Here is a 7,117-nt window from a genome sequence, read left to right as displayed (position 1 = left end):
CAGTGATGCTGGGGTGTCAGTAGTCAGCCTAGGTTTAAGGGGTCGGCTGTGGGTCCTTCTCAGCTGTGCGGCTTTTTCCTCCTTCACGGTCTGATGCTCCTTTCAGGTAACGTGTAACGTTAACCTGGACCGCCTCATCAGTGTCATCCTGGGTTGCCGGGTTCTTCCGGAGGGCCCCTGTAGAAAATACAGATCTGTCATTACATTTGAATGGCATAAGGCATAAGGGCATCTACTTAAAAAAAATCTCCAACTTACTTTGAACAATGGTCTTCAGGAACAGGTCTCTAAAACATGTTTTATCCCCTATACCAGTCCAGGTTGTATTAACGGCAAGGTTATTAGAGAATATACTCTGAAGCATTCTACACACTGTTGTCTTCAGGTCCCTCCCACATTTGATAGCCAAAAACCGAAGCTGAAAAACCAAAAATGTGTTAAATTACATTTCTCGCAAGCTTCTCATACATAAATATAAAATGTGACAGGCTGTGGATTTAGACTGTAGAATATGCAGTGTACAAACTTAATTTGACTTTTTAGATTACCCTACGGCCTTATAAACGAAAGCAACACACTTACAAATCGTTCCTAGAGCTCTTTATCCTGCCTCAAAATGCTGTCAAGAAACACCAAATCTTCCTGGGTGCCTAGGGGGAGTAACAGATCCCCTGGCAGGGATAGCTCTCCAACAGACACATTGGCACTGAAATGTTGCGGCATAGTTTTCCATGCTACGCACAACATCGCCAAACTCTCCAAGACGTCGCAGCACTAGGGTCTGATCTGCACCTACAGGGGTTCCCAGAATAAAAGAATAAAGTAGTCAGTCCTGGTCCCTCAATTACTAAACTATGACATTTATACCTAGGTCTACTACACGTACAGGTGGACCCAGTGGGAATTAAACCAACAACCACAGGTGTTGTTTGCAAGTTGTACCTGATTGCCCAGTGCGAGCAAACGTCTTCAGCATTGTCCCAAATTGCTTCACCTGCTCTTGAAGCGAGCCGCTGTCATCCGAAGCTACAAAATGAAAGGCATATGGTCATTCTGAACCTACATTACACACAAAAAAGTAAAATTTAAGAAAGAGTGCATGTTCTCACCTGCTCGTGCATGGCTTCCCCTCAGGGCTTGGTTCTCCTCCCTCACGGCTTGGTTCTCCTCCCTCACGGCTTGGTTCTCGTTCTGGAAATCTACATGAAAGAAAAAAACTAAAGGCACTATTTTCAAAACTGTTAAAACACTGGACATTAGGACATAGGCCTAGAATATACCTTCATTGCTGAAAACTTCATGCTGTACATGCGATGCCAGGGGAGTCCAAGGGCCAATAACGGAGCGATGACTTTCTTCTATTGATAAACATTGACGTTAAAATATGTTTGAAGTTATTGCATACATGTAATGAATTGGACTTAAATGTAACAGTTTAGCACAACATATTACATACCTCCAGCCTTTTCACCCATTTGCTGCCAAGGTCCATTTTCTGCTGGGGGTGTAAAGTTTAGTACTTGACGAACTGGGGGAACAAACATAACAGCTTTAATTTCACTGCAGAGATTGCATATTCTGTAACGAAACAATAATTGAACTGTGCAAAGCTAATGATATGTACAACACACCGACACCTTTCATCCAGAAAGTGCCCTAATGAAAAACAGATTATGGATAAAAGGATTCCTCATCTTAAATAGAAGCAATAGTTTCCAGGACAAAAAAAGCGTCACAAATAACATCACTTACTCGTACTCAAACGCTTGGCTCTGTGAAGTGGAGTGTGTCCTGGGGAGAAACCTGGTTCTGAAAAAGAGGAAACAGAAATTTGAAAATCTAACAAAGGGTATAGTTTAGTGGCAGGATCACAAATAAAGCATCACAGCAATACATTTTACATACCAGCTCTGAAGTCTACAGATGGCTCCACATTTTCCTGGTTTTCTGGAACCAATGAAACTTCTGTACCAATGAAATTTCTACATGTACTAGCAACCTCGGTGTTTACTGTAACATAGGCAAACAGCATGTGCTAGCTAAGACTTGCTAGCCACTCTAGCAGCATACCTGTTCAGGCAAACAAAATTACTTAAACAACCTATACACATCTTTATTTTTGTTAGAAAATATCAAAAGTTCAACTTAGTCTTTCTAAGTGTACAGCATGTGCGTAAACAAGGCTACTTTAGCTTGACTAGTTAGGCAAGACCAAAGATGACTACATATTTTAAATACATACACAAATAACAATGTAAGCATAATATTGCGTTACACAAAAAGGAAACATATACTTACTTAAACGCTGGTAGTCGATGTCGATGAATTTGCTAACTTACAACTGAAGGCTGTAGTCGAACTGAAGCGAATGTACTCTAGTTTTATTGTTACGGGAGGGGCCAGCCTCAGTGACTCCAATGCATCATCAACAGTAGAGACGGGTCCAGGAGCATGTCTAATTGTGCCTAAATCAAATAAATGTAAACAATTTCCCCCTAAGTGCATAAAATAATTCAATATATTTTACATATATTACTGTATAATCGCTTCAGAGTTTCAAAGTCATTTAAATGTAATTTCCTAAACCTTACCTCTCATGGAATCATGTTATAAACCCTATTAATCTGTTATAATCTGTAATAAACCCTATGCTTTGGAGAAAAAAAACTATTTGATATAATTCACATATTATATATTAGGATTTTATAATCGCTTCAAATGTGAAAAGTAGTAAAAATGCCGTCAGTTCCACTTAACTCCCAACATGCAAAACCATTGGCCGGTCGATTTTGAGAGTAGCCTTATATTTAAAATCGTCTTGCCGCCGGACGACAGCGGTCCTTTAGACCGAGGCAACCGCCAAAGAAAATGAAGCAGTCGGACCGCCGGCTGATTGCCGGGGGCATCTCGCAAGAAATGGGAGTGACGTATTCGGCGGCACACGTTTCATCCCCGCCAGCAGGACGCACCTATAGCCGACAGCTGAGGGCCGGCGGCAAAAAGAAGCCGTGCGGATATTTTTTGCTATCACAGTTCAGATAAATCAAGAAGGTCAAGTCAAGTCAAGGGTTCACCCTAAGTAAGTCATGTTGAGTCCTTATAAGTTTCAAGTCAAGTCACAGTACAAAAGAGATGAACACACACTGTCCTCTGTTTCTGACGTGCGCTCTGTGCGATACTCGATTTCAAAATCAAATATTTTTCTCCTCTGCGGTACAATTTTTTGGGGGGACGAAGCGGAGGGATCTTGAATCAGCCTGAAGGGGTTGTATTCGCTATAACACCCGCCCCGCTAAACCTTATCCCGCTTATTACATGGCTACCTACCAAATAAATCAATAATTTGACACAAAATATTGATTTCAAAAGGAATTTATTGATTTAAAAACGATTGTATTGCTTCCTCTAAAGAAAATAGTCCGTTCTGTCTCTGGTTATAATCCTGCTGCGTCCATAGCAATGCGCTGTTTTTCATGGCAACGTTCTGTTATCAAGAAATAACACACATTCTGCACTGGAATTAAGCCAATCCATGTAATAAGGGCTAATAATAACAACCTTATAAACTAATTATTGTGTAAGAAGTTAATGTTTCATATAGGATCTGTCTCAATCATTGTGAAAGCTTTCACCAGTCTATCTAAATTACATTCAGTATAAGCCTAGAATAACATGTTCCAATTGAAACAGTTATGTGGTTTTCATTACTGTCCACATGCTTCCTACCTATAACGCTCAGAGACAGTACAACCTTTGAGCAATAACAAGATGTTCCAGTATGCAATAACAACTAGAGATAACCAAGAGGAAAAGGACATGTGTGTTATGACTACTGAACGCTGTGCTTCTAAATAAAAACGGGTCCACCCATGGAGAAGGTGTGAGTGGCTGAGTTGAATCCTACAGGCAGGCTCGTTCCTGGCTCAGTGGAGATCAACGGCTCTCTCCCTTCTGCAGAAGTGACTTCTAAAACGTCTTTCTGACTCTTGGTGTGGTTCTTTCTCATTAGACAAATAGACTATATAGAAGTTTGGTGAATTGAACCCAACATTAACTGGTGCCGAAACCCGGGATCCGATACCTGCCCGTCGGGGCGACGGAGGAACAACAGGTCATTAAACCTGCCGGCAGCCCCGCCGACCTTCACGGAGGGGGACCACCTAGGTGTTGGTCCGCGGCCGTCCCGTGGGACAGTGAAGGATCCCGTCGAACCAGGACCTCACCGGGAGACAGAAAAACGGTAAAAGTTTTCGTTATCTTTTAGAAAAAAGTAGTGAGTCGTGTGGAAACCATTAAGAAACTGTATTCGTGGGTTAGATAAAAAGCGTGTCTGGGATACGTTGTCTAGGTCTGGGACCTGGTGGGGAAATCAGGGATTTCTAGCCAACCTAAACGCTCTCTACGGTCGTGGGTTAGATTAAAAATGTGTCAGGGATACGTTGTCTAGGTCTGGGACCTGGTGGAGAAATCAGGGATTTCCAGCCAACCTAAACGACAGTCGTGGGTTAGATTAAAAACGTGTCAGGGATACGTTGTCTAGGTCTGGGACCTGGTGGGGAATCGGGGATTTCCAACCAACCTAAACGCTGAGATCTGGGATTTTCGTGGAGAGACAGTAAATGGTGGATTCGATAGGATTCACTATAAACAAGATAAGAACCTTTTATTGAATTAAAGTTAAAATTAGAAGGGACGTCCCAGGTAAGTAAATGCAATTATAGTATTACAAAATGGGGCAATGTAATGAGAAAACGTTAACAACAGATGAAAAAAACATGCGAAATAATCACTCGGGTGCCATAACGTACATAGGAGAATGGAAAAAAACATTTAGATTTTTCAGGCAACTTTAAATTAGAAGAACTGCAGTTCATTAGGCGAAGTTTGCAAAGTAAGGAAGTTTTAAGCAAGGGAAGAAAAGAAAAAAAAATCCAAGCCCAATCAACGGCGATAGCTGTGTGGATAGAACAAGCAAAGAAGAGGGAACAATACAGGGAATATTGGTTGAGGTATTAAATACATTGGTAAAAAAAAGTATACATAATGGCCTCTGAAGAAATCGGTGGAATCTAATCAGAATTAAATGCGTCCAGAACTCAAGCTATGGAGTTAGATTTGATTAAAGGTAGAAAAGTGCCTTTTCCAGATTTGCCAAGCATGTTTCACCATTCACATAGGCATACAGGCACACATGCACGTCAATAGTTGACCGCGCACAGAAGCTGAAGTCCTCAATCTATACTACGTCCTTCAAACAAATCAAGAAAACCCCACCAGAGATCCTGCCGTACAAACAATAAGCAGGATAATAACAATTGCATTGTGCTGTGGAACACAATGTTCCTATTGACAGTAATGCGATGAGCATGGGCCATTATTTTGAAGTTAACCACCTGGAACATGTGCAATGAAGAGGACAGAAAAAATATAGACAAAGAAAGAATAGAACGAGATTCCCTATTTGGGGGACTACATACAGAAAATATTTTTGACAAAGAGGATTATCAGGGCGCAAAAATATATTGGAAATTAAGATATTAAATTGCATTTCAAAATAAAAATACATTTATTATTTTACACAATTACATCTTGTTTTATTTGTTATAATGAGGGTATGTGTGGAAGTGGAGAATGTCACCTAATGAAGGTATAAATTAAGTCGGTATATGTCACTTTGAAAGGTGTTGCAGACACAGAAAGTGGATTGAATACAAGGGAGTCTAAACCTACACTGTAAGAACATTCTCTTTAATGATATGCTTCTTAGAAATATGGAAATTATCAGCAATTTCTACATTATTAATAACCTTTTGGTTCCTTTTTTTTTTTCATATAAAGTGTTTGATTCGCTCTGGCTGCAAGATTGAGCCACGGTCCCTGCCATGTCTCAACAGGAGGGATGGAACTAATAATAAGGAATGCGTTCCACGCATCTCCAGGACTAAACTCTTATTGAAAAAAATGTTGTAGACAGTGTTTGATTTGCTGTAGGCACAACCCTCAAGGTAACATAAGGCCAAAACGGGGCAGATGTCCTAGTGGTACTTACCCTTTTGAAATCATACACATGGACTTCATAGAATTAACAAGTAGCACAAATAAATACAAATACTGTCTAGTGTTAATAGATACGTTCTCCAAATGGGTAGAGATAGTACCAGCTAAGAAAGCAGACGCATTGACAGTAGCCAAAGCCATCTGTAAAGAAATTGTTCCAAATCATGGTATCCCGAGAGTAATCTGGAGTGATAATGGGACTCATTTTGTAAACGAAATCATACAGAACATGAGTCAACATTTAGGAATTACATTAAAAAATCACTGTTCATACCACCCCCAAAGTGCAGGGTTGGTCGAGCGTACGAACGGGACTATCAAGCTAAGGCTTAGGAAAACCATGGAACAAACAAATAAAACATGGCCGGAATGTCTGCCGTTAGTCAAAATGTACATGAGAATAGTACCAAACACAATGGGCCTGACACCTTTCGAGATAGTATATGGGAGACCTTTCAGATTACCTTTGTGGGAGGGGGAACCATGGCAGGAGAATGAAGGGGAATTGGACCCATTGACAGAATGGATGTGCAAAATGTTTAGAGAAAAGAGTGTGCAAAATGCCAGTAACTTGCCAGTCTCCTTGTCTTCTCTTCCACAGGCTCTCCTGAAACCGGGTGACGAAATCCTGATAAAGGTCATCAAAAGAAAGTCCTGGGCGACACCCAAGTGGGAAGGACCGTTCCGAGTACTCATTACCACCCCAACTGCGGTAAAATCGCAGAACGAAGCACCTGGATACATCAGTCTCAGTGCAAGAAGTTGACACCAGACGCTGCCCTTGAGTAAGTGGGAAGACGGACGGTATCAAAACCCTTGTCCGCCGAAGAAACCAACAGACACTCACTCACCAGCCACAGGGAAAAACCACCCTCCTGAGGGTTGGTTGGACTGGTTCACGTCAGGGTCATGGGCTATGGTATTGTTAAAATGTGTGGCCCCGTTAGGGATTATGCTGGTTGTTTGTATGTTCGTTTTCTGCTGCTGTATTCCCATCATTCAAGTTATGGTTAAGCGCACTATGACTGGGGCTATGGTCCAGTATGCAGAGATACATTAC

General features: G+C 41.2%; 1 long non-coding RNA gene across 1 annotated transcript; it reads left to right on the top strand.

Annotated features, from left to right (window-relative positions):
* Window positions 1-4,614: 4,614 nt before the first annotated feature.
* LOC117595645 lies at window positions 4,615-6,916 on the top strand. Its single transcript, XR_004576902.1, has 2 exons — window positions 4,615-4,701; window positions 6,659-6,916. It is a non-coding gene; the product is annotated as an uncharacterized LOC117595645 (long non-coding RNA).
* The last annotated feature ends 201 nt before the right edge of the window (window positions 6,917-7,117 follow it).

The sequence above is a fragment of the Esox lucius genome, chromosome 16, assembly GCF_011004845.1.
Source record: "Esox lucius isolate fEsoLuc1 chromosome 16, fEsoLuc1.pri, whole genome shotgun sequence".
Lineage (NCBI taxonomy): Eukaryota > Metazoa > Chordata > Actinopteri > Esociformes > Esocidae > Esox > Esox lucius.
Note: the sequence above shows the minus strand (reverse complement) of the source record. Positions and strands in the feature narration are given on the sequence as shown.